This window comes from Xyrauchen texanus, chromosome 29 (genome assembly GCF_025860055.1).
Source record: "Xyrauchen texanus isolate HMW12.3.18 chromosome 29, RBS_HiC_50CHRs, whole genome shotgun sequence".
NCBI classification, from domain to species: Eukaryota; Metazoa; Chordata; class Actinopteri; order Cypriniformes; family Catostomidae; genus Xyrauchen; species Xyrauchen texanus.
In genome coordinates this window covers 39669801-39692300 of record NC_068304.1, presented here as the reverse complement: position 1 = coordinate 39692300, position 22500 = coordinate 39669801, and the positions used below count along the sequence as shown (strand labels likewise).

General features: G+C 43.3%; 1 protein-coding gene across 3 annotated transcripts in view; it reads left to right on the top strand.

Moving 5' to 3' along the window:
• The window catches only part of LOC127622731 (FERM domain-containing protein 4A-like), a 100467-nt gene that overhangs the window by 10881 nt on the left and 67086 nt on the right, over window positions 1-22500 (top strand). For 2 of the 3 annotated variants that reach the window (XM_052096787.1, XM_052096786.1), the window contains exon 1: window positions 13749-13931. The exons of the other annotated variant lie outside the window; for it this stretch is intronic. The gene's annotated coding sequence lies outside the window, so the exon portion shown is untranslated. Of the gene's footprint in view, window positions 1-13748; window positions 13932-22500 lie in introns of those variants that run through there. 3 annotated transcript variants of the gene reach the window in all.

Below are 22500 nucleotides of genomic sequence, written 5' to 3'. Positions count from 1 at the left end.
CACACACAAGGAGACTAAAATCTCATTCAATGATCCACACAGTTCCTGAGTCAGCAATCGCTTCATGTTTCAGAGTATACGCTTTTATCGATAGAATAAAGACAGAGATTTTATAACATTAGAGGAATCCATTAGTGGGGGTCCCAAGATGATTTAAAATAAATAAAACTTGCTGTAATAAACCTAAAAATTAATGCTTTAAATCTGAAACAGGACTGTATAAAATGGACTGTCTCTGTAATATATGTTGGTACAGGAAGTGTTATTACAGTTTGGGGATTTTGTTCAGCTGTATGCATATCGTGACGCCATTTTGTGGTCCATTCTGCATAACGCGCCGGCTCATTTTAGCATTTTAGCCACTGGCCCGCTCGGCATGTTTTGCGGCCGACCTACCTAACGACCAGCTCGGTTGTCCCGATGGCCAGTCCGCCCCTGATCGGCCCCAAAGTTGTTAAGGGGGTTCACTGTATGCATATCGCGGCTGACCCACCGGCCCGCTCGGTTCTCCCGATGTCTAATCCGCCCCTGATTGGTCCCAAAGTTGTTGGAGGGGGAGGTTCAGCTATCTTCATATCGCGGTGCCATTTTGTGGTCCGTTCTGCATAACGCGGGGCTCATTTTATCTCATCAGTTCTCCCGACGGCAGTCCGCCCCTGATCGGTCCCAAAGTGCGTCGACCAACCAAGAAATGCCCAATATGCCAGATTACCAGTCCAGCCCTGGGGCGATCAAAAACATAATCTAGATTACTTTTATGATGCATTGTATTGGCTTATTAATAAGTGTTTCAGCAGTAAGGATACATAGTCTAAACTAAAGAGTTGTTTATCTAGCTGTCTTGTTCATCATGTTTATTTTTCCCATGTGCGAGTGGGTGTGTTCAGTAGACTAGGAGCTTTAGATGTTTAGGTGGTTTGTGTGAGTGTGTATTGGCCAGATGGGAGTAAAGCTATGCAGTGAATTTACAGCAGCAGAGATCTCACATGCGTTTGAAATACTTGCATGTGGGTGTTTCTTTTTTATTTTCCACAGATTTAATTGGAAACACATTTTCTTCTCTTACACACTCTGACAGGAGGCACGGAAAGAGTCTTTCCCAGTCTCGCACGTATCGCCTTCCCTGAACTGGCCTTCTGGAAGTAACAGTAGTTACAGGTCTCTTTAGACCCATACAGTACACTTCTCAGTAGCCTATCAGTATTCACACACTTACACCTGTACATATGCAGGTGCTTTGGTTTTCATCCCATAAACTTGGTTGGATAATTGTAATTTTAGGGTACACACTTAGGGCAGAAACATAAGCTACTCGAGGACAAAAATGCAGATGCTTCAAGCTACAAGAGCTTGATTTGATGTGTCGGCACAACTGAAGTACGCATTGCATTGCAAGTAAAGTCAATAGACACTGGCGGTTAAAAGTTTGGAATAATCAACAGATTTTTGCCGTTTCAGAAAGAAATTGGTACTTTAATTCACCAAAGTGGCATTCAACTGATCAGGACATTACTGATGTAAAACAGCACCATCACTATTTGAAAAAAGTAATTTTTGATCAAATCTAGACAGCAGCATCACTCCAACACCTTATCCTTGAGTATTCATGATAAATTGATCATTTGGTGCTAGAAAATCACTTGCCATTATATCAAACACAGCTGAAAGCTATTTGGTTCATTAAATGAAGCTGAACGTTGTCTTTGTGTTTGTTTTTGAGTTGTCACAGTGTGCAATATATCGGCATGTATTAAGGTCAATATTAGGACAAAAATGGCAAAACAGAAACAACTTTCTCTAGAAACTCATCAGTCAAACATTGTTTTAAGGCGATGCAATGCTTGAAATGGCCAAAAATCAGAAGATTTCATCCAAAGGTGTCACTACAGTCTTCAGAGACAAAGCACAACTGTGTCTAACAAGGACAGAAAGAGATGTGGAAGACCAGATGTGCAACTAAACAAGAGGATAAGTACATCAGAGTCTCTAGTTTGAGAAATAGACGCCTCACATGTCCTCCGCTGACGGCTTCATTGAATTCTACCCGCTCAACACCAGTTTCATGTACAACAGTAAAGAGAAGACTCAGGAGGACTTATGGGAAGAATTGCAAAGAAAAACACTTTTGAAACAGAAGAACAAAAAGAAAAGGTTCGAGTGGGGAAAGAAACGCAGACATTGGACAACAGATAACTGGAAAAGAGTGTTACGGATCTGAACCCCATTGAGCTTTTGTGGGATCAGCTAGACTGTAAGGTGCGTGAGAAGAGCCCGACAAGACCGTCACATCTATGGCAAGTGCTACAGGAAGTGTGGGGTGAAAGGTCAAGTGCTACAGGAAGTGTGGGGTGAAAGGTCAAGTGCTACAGGAAGTGCGGGGTGAAAGGTCAAGTGCTACAGGAAGTGTGGGGTGAAAGGTCAAGTGCTACAGGAAGTGTGGGATGAAAGGTCAAGTGCTACAGGAAGTGTGGGATGAAAGGTCAAGTGCTACAGGAAGTGTGGGATGAAAGGTCAAGTGCTACAGGAAGTGTGGGGTGAAAGGTCAAGTGCTACAGGAAGTGCGGGGTGAAAGGGCAAGTGCTACAGGAAGTGCGGGGTGAAAGGTCAAGTGCTACAGGAAGTGTGGGGTGAAAGGGCAAGTGCTACAGGAAGTGTGGGGTGAAAGGGCAAGTGCTACAGGAAGTGTGGGGTGAAAGGGCAAGTGTTACAGGAAGTGTGGGGTGAAAGGGCAAGTGCTACAGGAAGTGTGAGGTGAAAGGTCAAGTGCTACAGGAAGTGTGGGGTGAAAGGTCAAGTGCTACAGGAAGTGTGGGATGAAAGGTCAAGTGCTACAGGAAGTGTGGGGTGAAAGGTCAAGTGCTACAGGAAGTGTGGGGTGAAAGGGCAAGTGCTACAGGAAGTGTGGGGTGAAAGGTCAAGTGCTACAGGAAGTGTGAGATGAAAGGGCAAGTGCTACAGGAAGTGTGGGGTGAAAGGTGAAGTGCTACAGGAAGTGTGAGATGAAAGGGCAAGTGCTACAGGAAGTGCGGGGTGAAAGGGCAAGTGCTACTGGAAGTGTGGGGTGAAAGGGCAAGTGCTACAGGAAGTGCGGGGTGAAAGGGCAAGTGCTACAGGAAGTGCGGGGTGAAAGGGCAAGTGCTACAGGAAGTGCGGGGTGAAAGGGCAAGTGCTACAGGAAGTGCAGGGTGAAAGGGCAAATGCTACAGGAAGTGCGGGGTGAAAGGGCAAGTGCTACAGGAAGTGCGGGGTGAAAGGTCAAGTGCTACAGGAAGTGTGGGGTGAAAGGGCAAGTGCTACAGGAAGTGTGGGGTGAAAGGGCAAGTGTTACAGGAAGTGTGGGGTGAAAGGGCAAGTGCTACAGGAAGTGTGAGGTGAAAGGTCAAGTGCTACAGGAAGTGTGGGGTGAAAGGTCAAGTGCTACAGGAAGTGTGGGATGAAAGGTCAAGTGCTACAGGAAGTGTGGGGTGAAAGGTCAAGTGCTACAGGAAGTGTGGGGTGAAAGGTCAAGTGCTACAGGAAGTGTGGGGTGAAAGGTCAAGTGCTACAGGAAGTGTGAGATGAAAGGGCAAGTGCTACAGGAAGTGTGGGGTGAAAGGTGAAGTGCTACAGGAAGTGTGAGATGAAAGGGCAAGTGCTACAGGAAGTGCGGGGTGAAAGGGCAAGTGCTACTGGAAGTGTGGGGTGAAAGGTCGAGTGCTACAGGAAGTGGGGGTGAAAGGGCAAGTGCTACAGGAAGTGTGGGGTGAAAGGGCAAGTGCTACAGGAAGTGCGGGGTGAAAGGGCAAGTGCTACAGGAAGTGCGGGGTGAAAGGGCAAGTGCTACAGGAAGTGCGGGGTGAAAGGGCAAGTGCTACAGGAAGTGCAGGGTGAAAGGGCAAATGCTACAGGAAGTGCGGGGTGAAAGGGCAAGTGCTACAGGAAGTGCGGGGTGAAAGGTCAAGTGCTACAGGAAGTGTGGGGTGAAAGGGCAAGTGCTACAGGAAGTGTGGGGTGAAAGGGCAAGTGCTACAGGAAGTGTGAGATGAAAGGTCAAGTGCTACAGGAAGTGCGGGGTGAAAGGTCAAGTGCTACAGGAAGTGTGGGGTGAAAGGTCAAGTGCTACAGGAAGTGTGGGGTGAAAGGTCAAGTGCTACAGGAAGTGCGGGGTGAAAGGTCAAGTGCTACAGGAAGTGTGGGGTGAAAGGTCAAGTGCTACAGGAAGTGTGGGGTGAAAGGTCAAGTGCTACAGGAAGTGTGGGGTGAAAGGGCAAGTGCTACAGGAAGTGTGGGGTGAAAGGTCACCTGACAAACTGACAGCTGGAATGACAAGGATCTGTAAAGCTGTCATCGCTGCACATGGAGGATTTTGAACTCTTTGAAGTAGTTTAAGAAGTTCTGAACATTCATAGTAATTAATCACGTTATTAATGTCCTGATTGATACATTGTGATCATTTGAATGCCACTTTGGTCAATAAAAGTACCAATTTCTTTCCATAAGAGCAAAATCTGTACATTATTCCAAACTTTTGATCGACAGTGGATATATGTATATATATAACAATCCACCTGAATAATAACAAATCAAGTTTCATGGCACAGACTTACAACACGGAAAAAATGTTCGCCTCGCATTACTCGCGTGAGTTTGACCGCTGGATAAAATTTGTGTTTAAACTTGCGTTCGCGTGAGTAACGTGAACCAGCGAGTATTCCCCCTTCTCTTCTGGAAAAGGACAGGAGGCGGGGCTTCTACGACCACTTATCTTTCCACCATCATGGCCGATATCACAACGATTGCTGCTCTGTATCTGATGTGGAAGTCCCAGGTACGTTGACGCTGTGTCATAAAATTCCAGGTGCCCACACACACCGCTACAACCATTTTATCATCCATTTTTCCTGATTTCTTCTGTTACATCAGCATTGACATCCAGACAATCTCAATGCTGATAGGCTTTCGCGACAATGCGTCAAGCGGAACACGCGAATTAAGCCATTTTGTGTTTTCGCTTTGTGCCATGCGCTTCATTCGCGCCACCCGCTGCAAATTCACGTCTTTGCATTGACTTTGTATGTAATCGCGCCGCATGAAACGGGGCCAGAATCATTTATTTTTTCCCGCCATTTTTAGTTTTTCGAATTCCTCCAAGACCGTTGGTCCGACTCACACAATATTTGGCATGTATCTTCTCGAGACACACATGACAACAATATAACAAAAGATACTCGGCATATAGAATTACACAAACTCAACACACTCTCACCCTGGGCTCATTTCAGAGACCGTGGGGATCTTTGATGAGGTTTGTAACCACTCAGATTATCCACCCACAGCCAACATCCTACACCCTAAACACTGAACCCCACCAAAGCCCCGTGGCTCGTCCACCCCCACCTTTTGAGCTGGGAGATGATGAGAACACCGCTCATAAAGGAGCAGATGGTTTGCTTTCTGTGTTCATCATCCAGGGAGATTTTATGACTTCAGTGTGAAACAGAGAGCGGAAAAATGAAGAAGAATGTTTCCCTGCTGTTAAAGGAAGAAGCAGTCAGAAGGAGAGATTCACAACAGTCTGTTGTTAAATAGTTTCAGGAGTTCAAGGAATAGTTCAGACATCCCTCATGTTGTTCCTAACCTGTAAAACTTCCTTTATTCCACAGAACAAAATGATGATTGTCCCACAGTTCACACCAAACAAATTTACCCTTAACAAAGTTATTGTACTCATTAACCAGGTGGACAAAAGTGTCAGTCCAGAGCATGCAATGAAATATGAGACAAAGAAAAATCAAGGGAAATAAAACTCATGAGCGGAGTCATTTATTTTCCAATCAAGCTGTCTTTTTGCCAAATTATGCAAATAGAATGAAAATATTATTTATTTGTGTGTATTTAAGATATTTGAAATTTTAGCTATGAAATTAGTGAGACAAAGTAGTCCTCATAAACCACATTTATAGCATAATACCCTTATAATTACCTGTTTGTAACATTAAAAACGTCCTCGTAAACCACATAAACATGCCCATAAGCACACACACACACACACACACACACACACACACACAGACACACACACACACTTAAAGACACACACATACACACTCACAGACACATTCTCTCTCTCACACACACACACACTTACTCTCACACACACAAACTCACAGACACACTCACTCACACACACACACACACACACACACACTCACACACACATTCTCTCTCTCACACACACACACACTTACTCTCACACACACAAACTCACACACTCTCACACACACAAACTCACAGACACACTCACTCACACACACACACACACACACACACTCACACACACACTCTCTCTCACACACACTCACAGACACCCACTCTCACACACACACACACACACTCACACACACACACACTCATTCACACACACACCATACACACACACACACACACACACAAACACACTCACACACACACTCATGCACACACAAACACACTCACACACACTCGCTCATAGACACACATTCACACACACATACACACACACACACACTCACTAACACACACATACACGCACGCACACACACACACACACACTCACTAACACACACATACACGCACACACACACACACACACACACACACACTCACTAACACACACATACACGCACACACACACACACACTAACACACACATACACGCACACACACACACACACACTAACACACACATACACGCACACACACACACACTCACTAACACACACATACACGCACACACACACACACACTCACTCATAGACACACACACACACTCACTAACACATACATACACGCACACACACACACACACACACACACACACACTCACACACACTCACTCATAGACACACATACACACACACACTCACTCATAGACACACACACACTCACTCACACACACTCATGCACACACACACACTCTCTCACAGACACACTCACACACACTCACTCATAGACACACATACACGCACACACACACACACACACACACTAACACACACATACACGCACACTCACACACTCACTCACACACACACTCATGCACAAACACACACTCTCTCACAGACACACTCACTCACACACACTCACACACACACTCACTCATAGACACACACACACACATGCACACACACACTCACTAACACACACATACACACACACACACTCACTAATAGACACTCACACACACACATACACACACACACACTCACTAATAGACACTCACACACACACTCACACACACACACACACACACTAATAGACACTCACACACACACACACACTCACTAATAGACACTCACACACACACTCACACACACACTCACTAATAGACACTCACACACACACACACTCACACACACACACACACACACACACTAATAGACACTCACACACACACTCACACACACACACACACACACACACTAATAGACACTCACACACACACACACATTCACTAATAGACACTCACACACACACACACACACACACACACTCACACACACACACACACACACACACTAATAGACACTCACACACACACACACACTCACTAATAGACACTCACACACACACTCACACACACACACACACACACACTAATAGACACTCACACACACACACACACACATGCATTTTATCTCTGAGCCTGAGGCAGTGAGACAGAAATAACCAAACTCCGAGACTCCAAACAAGAACCACATTTCCTTTATAAAGAGGGCCACAGACGCAGAGAATATAAAGACGGCTTCCCTTATGTTTTAGCTTTTGAGCAAACTTTTGCCTTTCTTTTTCTCAGAGAACATCTCGACCTCCCGTCTTCCTCTTGTAGGCCATTCGGACGCAAACAGAGAGAGGGTTTTTGTGCTTTGGTCTGGCAGACATGTGCAGTACTGGTCTTTTGGAAGTTTATATTAATACTCTTCACCCTGGAAACTCATTTATTTCAAACGCCCCTCACTATCAAGGGTTTCCTTCGTACAAATGTTCAACATACACAAAGATACGCTCCGTTTTAAACAACGGGCTCTTGTGACACTGTGCCCAGAGGAAGGAGCCAATAACGTTAAAATATGTATTAGAGAGCAGAGAGAGTTCACGAGGGACTGTTGAAATTGGACAGTGGGGTTTCTGCTGTGGCTGACAGTCCAAAATCAGCAATGATCCGGACGGCTGTGACACTTGCACAACTTGCTTTACCTCCATTATGAGCTTGATTGACTCTTGGGCTGGTCAAAGACATTATGCATAAAAGACCCATTAAATGACTTGACAAGTGCAGTTGACATTTTTCCTATACCCTAAATTAAGAAAGTTGGGGCAGAACATATCAAAGATCCAACCCAGTCTCATATGACGAGCATGAAACTGGATGTGTTGGCTCGTATAAAAACGTGCAATTTTTACTCCCATAAGAGAAAAATAAACAAATCAACGAACAACGATTTTTCCTAAGTATAACCCCAAACCTAAACCTAACCATAGAGTCTTACATCATGCCGGGCCAGTTGGCATGATTAACTCACACACTCATAGACACACACACACACACACACACACACACACACACACACACACACACACACACACACACACACACACACACACACACTCACACACATACACACACACACACACACACACACACTCACACATACACACACACACATACACACACACACACTCACACATACACACACACACAGACACACACACACACACACACACACACACAAATACATACACACACTCACAGACACACACACACACACACACACACATACATACACACACTCACAGACACACACACACACACACACACACACACAAATACATACACACACTCACAGACACACACACACACACACACACATACATACACACACTCACAGACACACACACACACACACACTCATAGACACACACACATACACTGACACACACACACACACACACTCATAGACACACACAAACACACACTCACAGAGACACACCCCCACACACACACACTCATAGACACACACACAAACACAAACAAACAGACAGACACACAAGCACACACACACACTAACAGAAACACACACTCACAGAAACACACACACTCAGACACACACTCACAAACACAAACACTGACACACACTCACTCATAGACACACACACACACACACACACTCACAAACACACACACTGACACACACTCACTCATAGACACACAAACACACACACACACACACACACACTCACACACACACTCACACACACTCACAGACACCCACACACACACACACACATTCACACACACACACAGACTACCACACCTGGAGTTGTGAGTTTGAATCCAGGGCGTGCTGAGTGACTCCAGTCAGGTCTCCTTAGCAACCAAATTGGCCCTGTTGCTAGGGAGGGTAGAGTCACATGGGTGGTCGCTATAATGTGGTTCTCTCTCTCGGTGGGGTGTGTGGTGAGTTGTGCGTGGATGCCGCGGAGAATAGCATGAAGCCTCCACACACGCTATGTCTCCACGGTAACACGCTCAACAAGCCACGTGATAAGATGCGCAGATTGACGGTCTCAGACGTGGAGGCAGCCGAGATTCGTCCCGCGCCACCCGGCCACAAATTGGAGTGAAAAAAATAAAGAAAGGTAAAAGTTCCCAAAATAGTTAAAAAGGACACGTATAGACTTATAAATGATCAAATACTGTATACAGTATATTAATATAATCTACCTCCCTGACGTAAAGAGCCTCTAGAAAATAATGTACTATATTAGTTAAACCATTGATGGTTTCAGCACCTGATTGGAAAGCTGAACCTGATGGTTCTGGACACCTCCCTCTGCAACTGGATCCTGGACTTCCTGACTGGGAGACCTCAGTCAGTCCAGATAGGGAACAGCATCTCCACCACCACCACACTGAGCACGGGGACCCCGCAGGGCTGTTTGCTCACTCCACTGCTGTTCACTCTGCTGACTCACGACTGGCCATTGGGAGAGCCGAGGGGGCCGGTGGGTCGACCGTGAAACGTGCCGAATGGCCCGCGCTAAGCAAAAATGAGCCGGTGTGTTATGCAGAACGGACCACAGAACAGCGCCGTGATATGCAGAAAAGGACAGCAAATACCACCCCCCGCCGCCGCTCAACATCTATTGGCTCGACTCACACCCACCATCGTGAGTCGCCACGTACAGTCCTAACGACATTAGCTAACCGTGCCGAGAAATACGGGCAGCGAATGGTTTGTAATAGAACCCGTCGTTCCTCGTCGTGCTCAGGACTGTTCGGCCCAACAGTGGATAAGCGTTTTATGTTGGCTAGTCAGTTGTTCGTTTTATCGACTAAATTATCCGTTAATTCCGTTAGTAGTAGTGCACTAGCATACTGATTACTTCAAATAATAGATATGGACTAGATTGCATGTCTTTAAAATTAAGAGGGGATGGAAAGAACTGTCATCACATCCACAAAAAGTTTCAGGCTTGATTGACTTGAATATTGAGTTTAGATGCTTGTGTTTGTTCATTGAGGGCATTATCACCAGCAGTTGGACGGAAATGAAATGTAAGCCTGCAGCCTAATTGCATTATGTCGGAGTGTTTTTCAATAACTCTTCAAAGTCCCTCCCTTGAGGATGTGTGTATGCATGAGAGAGAGAGAGAGAGAGAGAGAGCGAGAGAGAGAGAGAGACCTAAGTGCAGTCTTGCTCTCCACTGTTCAAGTGCTGTTTAAGTAAAGCTGAAAATTGTTAACCTGACATCGGTGGAAATGATTCTGTACAGCATCATTGAATGACAGGATGCATTGGGAATATCTTTGCATGGCCCAGCGTGGAAAAGGGCGACGTTGCATCACAATCACGCTTATAAAGGGCTTTTCACAGTATGCTTAACCCTTGGTTAGCGACGTTTCACACTTTTCAAAAGGGCTTTTAATCTGAGGTTTGAAGCCCCGCAGCAGGGCTTTTACTGTGCTGTCTCTGATTTTGGGAGCAGTTAGAAATGTCCTCTGCGTTTCCCTTTGATTAGTTCATCTTTCTTTATGTAGTAGGGTTCAAAAGACAAGTAAAGCGGATTTCCTGGGCTAAATTTCCAGAGACAGACAACCAGTTGATATAACAGGTTGCGTACTTGCTAGGGCTGTCAACGAATATTCTAAATTCGAATATATATTCGAATAGTTTTAAAAAACAGAAATTCGAAGGTGAAAATTAATATTCGAATGTGGAAAAAAAACGCGCCCGCGGTAGCAGATGTGCGGCTGTCTGCTTTGCGAGTGGGCTCGCTGCCTGAGGGGTCTTTGTTGTCACATTTCTCGGAATTGTGTGCCTCATTTTATTTAACGTTAAACAGAAATATGACTAAAATGTAAGGCTACTGTACTGACTGAATAGATGTTGCATGAATAAGGTAGGTTAGATACAGCAGTTTCATGCACTGCAGGCTTCCACTGGTTTGATTATTTACCGTTTCATGTCAAGGAAAAGTTCCATGTTTACCACAGCACAGCTCGCTCGGAGCGTTCAATGTCGGTTCTATATACTGTAAAACTTCAATTAATGTTAATAATTTGTTTTAATCACTGAATGAAGCTTGCTATATTTGGGACAAGAGTCGCGACCTTATATTGCTTGCACAAAACTCTTGATCAGCACTCAACATTTGTTTATTGTTGTTGTTCTTTTAAACCGTTATGCTAGAGAGCGTGAGGGCGAGAGAAAGAGTGCCTGCGGCGTGCGGCAGAGTGAGGTCTTGGCCATTAGTTGATTTACTTGTTTTTGTGTAGGTAATACGTTGTCAAATATGTTTAAACTTAAATAAACTACCTATACAAATAGTTATGTCTCTTTGTATTAATTTGTCCTGTTATTGACGTAATGCGCGTCATTGACCAAATGCGCAACCAGATATTCGAATAGTTCGAATATATGTGTTTTTTTTAGAGGGAATATTCGAATGTCATTTTTGAGCAATTTTGACAGCCCTAGTACTTGCATTTAATGACATTACCCTTTTAAACATTTCTCTATCTCTCTTGTCTCCTCTTTCGCTCACCCCGGCCGAACCAAACTGTTACGGAAGTCTGAATTAGAAACGGGGGGGGCGGAAGAAGTCAGGGGGAGAGAGTGCAACCCATTCCCAAATGTTCCTGCTGCTTTTCTATTGCAAATCCAGATGTGGGTCTCTTCAGAAACAATCTTCTTCTTTCTTTGCTCAGAGCCAAAACGAAATTTCAAAACAGCTGAGCAACGACATGCTGCTTGCAACAGCACACCAGCACGTACTTTCAGGAACACTTTGTTTTCGGCTGTCTGTTTTGGACAGATTTGGTTATAAATGACGTCACACCCGTTCCTCTTTCGATTTCGTATGATGTCCTGAGTCGTTAGTCAGCCTGGTCCGCCCGCTTGCCTTCTTTAAGGCCTTCACGCAAGTATGCAGACGCGAGCGCTTGGCCAACACATGGTGGTCCCGTTGTACGCTCTTGCGTTACTCTGGCAGTTACAAACCTCAGAATCCAGGGCGTGCTGAGTGACTCCAGCCAGGTCTCCTTAGCAAACAAATTGGTCCGGTTGCTAGGGAGGGTAGAGTCACATGGGGTAACCTCCTCGTGCTCATGATTAGTGGTTCTCGCTCTCAATGGGGCGTGTGGTGAGTTGTGTGTGGATCGTGGAGAGTAGCATGAGTCTCCAAATGCTGTGAGTCTCCTTAGCAACCAAATTGTCCCGGTTGCTAGGGAGGGTAGAGTCACATGGGGTAACCTCCTCGTGGTGGTGATTACTGGTTCTCTCAATGGGGCGTGTGGTGAGTTGTGTGTGGATCGCGGAGAGTAGCATGAGCCTCCACATGCTGCGAGTCTCTGCGGTGTCATGCACAACGAGTCACGTGATCAGATGCGCGGATTGACGGCCTCAGAAGCGGAGGCAACTGAGACTTCTCCTCCTGGGACGGCTGTGGCTCAGGTGGTAGAGCGGGTCGGCCACTAATCACAGGGTTGGCGGTTCGATTCCCAGCCCACATGACCTCACATGCCGAAGTGTCCTTGGGCACGACACTGAACCCCAAGTGGCTCCCAATGGCAGGCTAGCGCCTTGCATGGCAGCTCTGCAATCCAATGCCCGGATTGAGGTGAGTAATCATGCCACCACGAGGTGTAGGAGGCGCTCCCACTAAGTAGTAAGAGGCATAGTATTGGGCATTCCAAATTGGGAGAACATTTTTAGCCAAAACTTATGCATCTGCACATGCATACTTGCGTGAAGTGTGTTTCGGCCTTTATGCATCCTCCATGCCACGCTGACACATTTCACAACGCAACGACTCGTGAAATCGAGCATGCGTAGTAGCAAGGTGCATCTGCATTCACATACTTGCATAGAGTATGTTTGGGCCTTTAGTCTCAACAACAACAACAACAACTTTTTCACGCACTGTCTGCAATTTTGGAGCTATGCAACCCATGCACAACAGACATTAACATTCATATTGCTTATCTAGTGCAAATGAATGATGATGGCTGGATGAACAGTGCGTCTCGCGCTTGCGTGATCACAGCCACGCCGGTGTCAGGCGGAAAGGCGGAGGAAGCAGCAGCAGGAGGAGGAGGAGGAGGGTTGGGGTTGCTGGAGAAGCTGCTTATGTGTGAATAGTGTTGTGCGGAACAGCTTGCTGGAAGCGGGCCAGCGGTCCCTGTGAAACAGCACGTTGAGCGCGGATTTGGGATGGGATGGGATGCGGTGGCACTGCCGCCTCAGCTTCACCGGGGATCGCAAGAACGGCATGGAGGATGCTGACTGCGATGATGTTGTCTTCTCCTTTTGGATGTAACGCTTCTGGATTACTATTATCATTGGAGAGCAAATATATCTGCATTTCGGCGAGGATCTAATGCGCGCGGGACCGCGAGATATTGTAACAAGGTAAATCGGTGGTCAGTTTTAACGAACATCATCCTTGATGTCATTATTAACTCGACGACTGTTGCGTTTAAGGGCAGGCACTGAGTTTGCATACTAAACTTGAACCATGGCTAGCTCATTTGCTTTGCATGGTCACCATTGCTGTCCATTCAGATTCACTTCAGATTTTCTATCCTGTGCTGACAGCTGAAATACTGTCAGATACACTGTTGAAAGTGACTTGGTTATAAGCATTGCATGCGTGTGAACATCACGGTCATATCCTTAAAGATCCGTGAACAATGCTGCTGTTGTGTTCGATCTGCATTATTTGTTTTGCTTGCAATGTTTTATAACAGCCCCATAGAATATGGAGTTATATTTGTGCCACAATTCTGCACGCATACTATTATTCTTTGAGCGCATGCATTTGATTTTGTTTTGCGTGTGCAAGGTGATACTTTGAGCAAGCAGAAAGGTATTTTGCATGCAGAGGGGTAGGAGAAAGCAAAACTCACATTCAAATAAATTATTACAAAATGTATTCATGCAAAATAGATTTTCGTTTGCTTAAAGCGAATTTATCTGTGCAAGAAGGTGCATTGCTTTACTGAAACAAGTTCAAGCACGTGCAAAATAACTTTTTTGTGCACTCAAAATATCATCTTGTGCACTCAAAATAACATCTTGCGTGTGCAGAACATATTTTTGTGCACTCAAAATATCATCTTGTGCACTCAAAATAACATCTTGCGTGTGCAGAACATATTTTTGTGCACTCAAAATATCATCTTGTGCACTCAAAATAACATCTTGTGTGTGCAGAACATATTTTTGTGCACTCAAAATATCATCTTGCATGTGCAGAACATATTTTTGTGCACTCAAAATATCATCTTGTGTGTGCAGAACATATTTTTGTGCACTCAAAATATCATCTTGTGCACTCAAAATAACATCTTGTGTGTGCAGAACATATTTTTGTGCACTCAAAATGTCATCTTGTGTACTCAAAATAACATCTTGTGTACTCAAAATAACATCTTGTGCACTCAAAATAACATCTTGTGCACTCAAAATAACATCTTGCATGTGCAGAACATATTTTTGTGCACTCAAAATATCATCTTGTGTGTGCAGAACATATTTTTGTGCACTCAAAATATCATCTTGTGCACTCAAAATAACATCTTGTGTGTGCAGAACATATTTTTGTGCACTCAAAATATCATCTTGTGCACTCAAAATAACATCTTGCATGTGCAGAACATATTTTTGTGCACTCAAAATAACATCTTGTGCACTCAAAATAACATCTTGCGTGTGCAGAACATATTTTTGTGCACTCAAAATATCATCTTGTGTGTGCAGAACATATTTTTGTGCACTCAAAATATCATCTTGTGCACTCAAAATAACATCTTGTGTGTGCAGAACATATTTTTGTGCACTCAAAATATCATCTTGTGCACTCAAAATATCATCTTGTGCACTCAAAATAACATCTTGTGCACTCAAAATAACATCTTGCGTGTGCAGAACATATTTTTGTGCACTCAAAATGTTATCTTAAATGTGCAGAATTGTGGCACTTATATAACTCCATAATACAACGAACGGATTTTCACTATGCCTTAAAAGTAATAGTCACCTAAAATGAAAATTCTCTCATCATTTCCAAAAGCACATAAAGATAGCATAGAAGTAATCCATACAACTCCTGTGGTTAAATCCATGTCTTCAGAAGCGATAGATAGTGTCATACACCTTTCAAAGTATGCTTCATTTGACTGTGCACATGCACGCTACGACTGCTATAAGATACTGGACTATTTCTCTTCATGAGTTTATATGTCGTAAATATATCTTTATATTCTGTCGGATTTGAGTTATACAAATGCATATATCTCCTGACCTCCTCAATCACGTACTCTTGACATGCACATCCACTGTATAAACAAGTACTTCAATATTGATCTGTTTCTCACCCACACCTATCATATTGCTTCTGAAGACATGGGTTAAACCACTGGAGTCGTATGGATTACTTTTATGCTGCCTTTATGTGCTTTTTGGAGCTTCAAAGTTCTGGCCACCGTTCACTTGCATTATACGGACCGACAGAGCTGAGATATTCTTCTAAAAATCTTCATTTGGGTTTTGCAGAAGAAAGAAAGTCACATATCTGGGATGGCACGAGGGTGAGAAAATGATGAGTGTAAATAAATACCCCCTTGGAGTGTACACGGGTTTGTGTTTGACGTCTACCATCATAACCTCCACCAGGAGCCACGCCGTGGCTTTTATTCTTATTAGTTGTGCATGTTTCATATCGATGTCTGAGATGATCTTATTAGGATATTTACTAATATAAAAGGCTGGCTGATCTGTCATGGTCTGGGTATCATGCCGTTTTGTGGTGGTGTCTCTTAAGCTAAGATTTAGCTTAGGATTTAGCGTGGTTAAACCGCGATGACAGGGCATTGGGGTCAGTATTAAATGGGTTTATCAGTGTCAGATTATGCCTGATTCGTCTTCCCTGGAATGCATGTGAGTGAGTGCATATTCATGTAGTCTTTGAAAAAATGAAAAGGATACAAAAGTGTTACATGCACATTTGGAATGTTCGTGTTGTGTGATTTTGATGACATCACAGGTTCACAGGGCAGCGTGAGTGTAGTGTGCCACTGCGGTTTAACTGAGGAAGAAGTGACTCACCATTCAGTGATTACAGGCGAGGCATTTTGTAACCACACACAAATACACAACTACAAGCACAGCGTTCCCAACAGCAGATTGTGAGAACCTGAAGGGTTCAGAGCTGGTCCACCATCCCTCCAGATGTATATACAAAATACAGTGAGACACTTACAATGGAAGTCAATGGGGTTGGTGATGTAACACAGCTGCAGGACATATTGGGCTACCGCAAGGTCGGTAATAAAGTTTGACCTTTAGATTTGGAAAGTCAGCCCAGTGTCTAATAAAGGTCGACAGATAGTGGATTTTTACCAATACCGATAACGAAGTTGGGCAGTACCCGTCGATACCGATTAATCAACCGAGAGTTTTCAAAATTGACATTGAAAGAAACCATGAATTGAACCATGAAAATGTATTGCACTTTTCTAAATAAAATAAATATATAAATACTAATGTGTATGGACTAATATTCAAATTCTAATGTCAGCTTAGTTTTAATTTTTCCTTCGTCCACAAGAGGGCGCCATAAATACATAAAGCATTCAGCACCATCATATTATTGCAAAGAACATTCCTGGCTGATAAAAAAGAGCAACTAATGTGGATAAAATAAATAAATAAATTGTTTTAGTCGGTCCATATTCTCAAACATTAAGTCAAAAGTAAATTGAGGGGGGAAACGCTTCAATAGACAGTTCACATGGTGTTACACTTGCACTGATTCCTACTAATCCAGACTCAAGCTTCGTAATAACAGCCAAATATCACATTGTTTTTAATTCAGTATGTTTGTGTTGGTATCCGGCTGAACTCGGTGGTGAAGCGGCTCAGACTATAAGCCCAGGACAGGGGCTGTTCAATGAGACAAGCGTGAGGATCTCTGAGTTTATGTCTGACAAAACTGCATAAAAACAAATCCTGTCGTAATACACATACAACTAATATATTGTGTACATCATTTGAAACGATGCGGATAATCGCGATTAACTACAGAAACGATGCGATTAATCGCGCTTGCCTGCAGAGCTGTGCGGTGAATCACGATTAACTGCAGCGTTATGCGATTAATCGTGGTTAACTACAAACACTATGCGGTTAATCACAATTAGCTACAAAACTATGGGGTGAATCGTGATTAACTACACCATTATGCGATTAGTCACACTTAGCTACAGAAACTGTGTGATTAATCGCAATTACATACAAACACTTTGCGATTAGTTGCGATTAGCTACATAGCTCTGCGTTTAATCACGATTACATACAAGCACCCTGCGATTAATCGCGCTTAGCTGCAAAACTATTCGGTGAATCGCGATTAGCTACAAAAACTATGTGGTTAATCGCACTTAACTACAAAAGCTATGCGCTTAATCACGATTGACTACAAAAACTATGCGCTTAATCACGATTGACTACAAAAACTATGCGCTTAATCACGATTGACTACAAAACTATGCGCTTAATCACGATTGACTACAAAAGCTATGCGCTTAATCACGATTGACTACAAAAGCTATGCGCTTAATCACGATTGACTACAAAACTATGCGCTTAATCACGATTGACTACAAAAACTATGCGCTTAATCACGATTGACTACAAAAACTATGCGCTTAATCACGATTGACTACAAAAGCTATGCGCTTAATCACGATTGACTACAAAAGCTATGCGCTTAATCACGATTGACTACAAAAGCTATGCGCTTAATCACGATTGACTACAAAAGCTATGCGCTTAATCACGATTGACTACAAAAGCTATGCGCTTAATCACGATTGACTACAAAAGCTATGCGCTTAATCACGATTGACTACAAAAGCTATGCGCTTAATCACGATTGACTACAAAAGCTATGCGCTTAATCACGATTGACTACAAAAGCTATGCGCTTAATCACGATTGACAACAAAAACTATGCGCTTAATCACGATTGACTACAAAAACTATGCGCTTAATCACGATTGACTACAAAACTATGCGCTTAATCACGATTGACTACAAAAACTATGCGCTTAATCACGATTGACTACAAAAGCTATGCGCTTAATCACGATTGACTACAAAAGCTATGCGCTTAATCACGACTGACTACAAAACTATGCGCTTAATCACGATTGACTACAAAAGCTATGCGCTTAATCACGACTGACTACAAAAACTATGCGCTTAATCACGATTGACTACAAAACTATGCGCTTAATCACGATTGACTACAAAAGCTATGCGCTTAATCACGATTGACTACAAAACTATGCGCTTAATCACGATTGACTACAAAAGCTATGCGCTTAATCACGATTGACTACAAAAGCTATGCGCTTAATCACGATTGACTACAAAAGCTATGCGGCTTAATCACGATTGACTACAAAAGCTATGCGCTTAATCACGATTGACTACAAAAGCTATGCGGCTTAATCACGATTGACTACAAAAGCTATGCGCTTAATCACGATTGACTACAAAAGCTATGCGCTTAATCACGATTGACTACAAAAGCTATGCGGCTTAATCACGATTGACTACAAAAGCTATGCGGCTTAATCACGATTGACTACAAAAGCTATGCGCTTAATCACGATTGACTACAAAAGCTATGCGCTTAATCACGATTGACTACAAAAGCTATGCGGCTTAATCACGATTGACTACAAAAGCTATGCGCTTAATCACGATTGACTACAAAAGCTATGCGCTTAATCACGATTGACTACAAAAGCTATGCGCTTAATCACGATTGACTACAAAAGCTATGCGCTTAATCACGATTGACTACAAAAGCTATGCGCTTAATCACGATTGACTACAAAAGCTATGCGCTTAATCACGATTGACTACAAAAACTATGCGCTTAATCACGATTGACTACAAAAGCTATGCGCTTAATCACGATTGACTACAAAAACTATGCGCTTAATCACGATTGACTACAAAAACTATGCGCTTAATCACGATTGACTACAAAAACTATGCGCTTAATCACGATTGACTACAAAACTATGCGGTGAATCGCGATTAACTACACCGTTATACAATTCACACTTAACTACAGAAACTATGCGCTTAATCGCAGTTATCTACAAACACTATGCGATTAGTTGCGATTAACTACATAGCTCTGCGGTTAATCACGATTAACTACAAAAATATGCGGCTGATCGCGGTTAACTAAAAAAATATTCGGTTGATCGCGCTTAACTACAAGCGCTGTGTGATTAATCGTGATTGACTACAAAACTATGCAATTGATCGTGATTAAATATTTTAATCGTTTGACAGCCCTAATATATATATATATATAGAGAGAGAGAGAGAGAGAGAGAGAGAGAGATTTCTTTATAAAAAAAATTACCAAAAAACTTTTTTGTGGAAATCTAAATTTTTCACAAATGCTGTTAATTGAACGAGTACCTGGAACGTTCCTTTAAGTGAATGAGCATTTGGGTGCTTTTGAGGTTTTGTTTACACTAGGTGTGTGATGGAAAACTGAAAGTTTGGCTCTCAAATAGTCCCAAGCTGAAAGATGAATGTGATTTTAGTGGTTCTGGTGGTTTGGATCAAACACGTATGCTAACACTTAAATTCTCGTAAATTAATAACATGAAAGATAGATGAGTGGGCCTAATTAGGTTATGTGCTGCTCCAGGGAAGGAATTAGACATTTAAAAAACCCTCATCAGTAAAGACTGGACCAAGGTCAGTTGAGGCAGTTCACAGTGAGTTAGGTTTGTCGCAATGATATGGAAATCTGATCCTACCCATTGGTATAGGTACCATAACACAAATGTTGCCTGAGGGGGTAAAACGGTTTTAGCATGACCAAGAGAAATGTAAAGAACACATCTTCACAGGTCAGTAGCAAACACACACCATCAGTCCTGTGTTGTGTCACATGGTTGTGTTTGCTTCAGTGCTCTTTAGCTCAGCTGTGGAAGAAGGCAAGGAGAAGAGGAAGAAAGGATGTGTTTTTAGTCCTGTGACTCCCCTCCTCCAGTCTCCATGTGTGTGGAGGAAATGTGAGCCATACTGCTTTTATCAGCCTCATTGTTTGTGTTCCTCGGGGACGGTGTTTCCTGATGGCAGCCAGAACATGCCACATGTTCCCATTCTGAGCTTACGTCCTCACATACACCACCACCGCACTGAAAATCTTACGAAATCAGGCGCTTTTTTCCTCCTTCCTTTTGCACTTGGCCTACATGTACGTGTAGAGGGAGAGCGAGCGTTAGCCTGAAAGCAAGGGAGAAAGCGGGAGAGATTGAGGAAAAGAGAGATATAGGACACGAGAGAATGAGAGCGAGTGCAGATCTGCTCCTCTGACTCGGATATCCAAACAGGAAGCGGATGGAAAGTCTTTACGTGCACGAGCACTGATCAGACCGCTTTAATAAACTGTTGCAGAACAAAAAACTATTGGATGCCGTGAATTACATGTTATTGTAAAATGACTCAACATCAGCTCTGAAGTGTGAGAAAATCACTGATAATCACTTTTAAAAGTGTGTTTGTGTGTGTTTATGCATGTTTTTGTGTGTGTGTGTTTATTCGTGTGTGTGTTTATACATGTGTGTGTTTATGCATGTTTTTTTATGTGTGTGTGTTTATGCGTGTGTGTGTTTATGTTTGTGTGTGTTTATGCGTGTGTGTTTGTGTCTGTGTGTGAGAGAGTTTGTGTGTGAGTGTTTGTGTCTGTTTGTGATTGAGTGTGTGTGTGTGTGAGAGTGTGTGTTTGTGTGAGTGTGTGTGAGTGTTTGTGTCTGTTTGTGATTGAGTGAGTGTGTGTGTGTGTGTGTGTTTGTGTGAGTGAATGAGATTGAATTCTACTGCTTGAGTGGGAATCACGCTGCATGTGTGTGTGTGTGTTTATGTTTGTGTGTGTTTATGCGTGTGTGTTTGTGTCTGTGTGTGAGACAGTTTGTGTGTGAGTGTTTGTGTCTGTTTGTGATTGAGTGTGTGTGTGTGTGAGAGTGTGTGTTTGTGTGAGTGTGTGTGAGTGTTTGTGTCTGTTTGTGATTGAGTGAGTGTGTGTGTGTGTGTGTGTTTGTGTGAGTGAATGAGATTGAATTCTACTGCTTGAGTGGGAATCACGCTGCATGTGTGTGTGTGTGTGTATGTTTGTGTGTGTGTGTGTGTGTGTGTGTGAGAGTGGTTCTTTGAGACCACTTGAGCCCAAAAGGACGTATACCTCAAGTGTTTACATATATGCATTTGTCAGACGCTTTTATCCAAAGAGACTTACAGAGCACTTATTACAGGGACAATCCCCCCCCCGGAGCAACCTGGAGTTAAGTGCCTTACTCAAGGACACAATGGTGGTGGCTGTGGTGATCGAACCAGCAACCTTCTGATTACCAGTTCAGTGCTTTAGTCCACTACACCACCACCACTCCGATAGGGTGTTCCTCACAGATGTGCTGCATCCACCTGCTCTTAATGGGATGTTTACTGTATGACTAGGCACACAAACAGCTATCTTAAGTGAGCATGCACATCAATAGTGCGTGTGAGTAAAGAACAGCATGGAAGGTGGATGACGTGGTTCTGTCAGGGATGGTGTGTCTGGACTGTTGACATCTAGCTGGGCCCATCGGGAGGGCTTCTGAATACGCATATGAAACGGTGTATTTAGTGTGTTTGTTTTTCCTTGCAGACTCAGTTTAATATTAATAATGAGCGGTTCTCTCTGGCATGGATAAACAGACATTACCCATCATGGCAGATGGCAATCAAGCACTGATCAGATTGCGGTACAGAACAACAGACCGCTTTAATAAACTGTTGCAGAACAAAAAACTACTGGATGCCGTGAATTACATGTTATTGTAAAATGACTCAACATCAGCTCTGAAGTGTGAGAAAATCACTGATAATCACTTTTAAA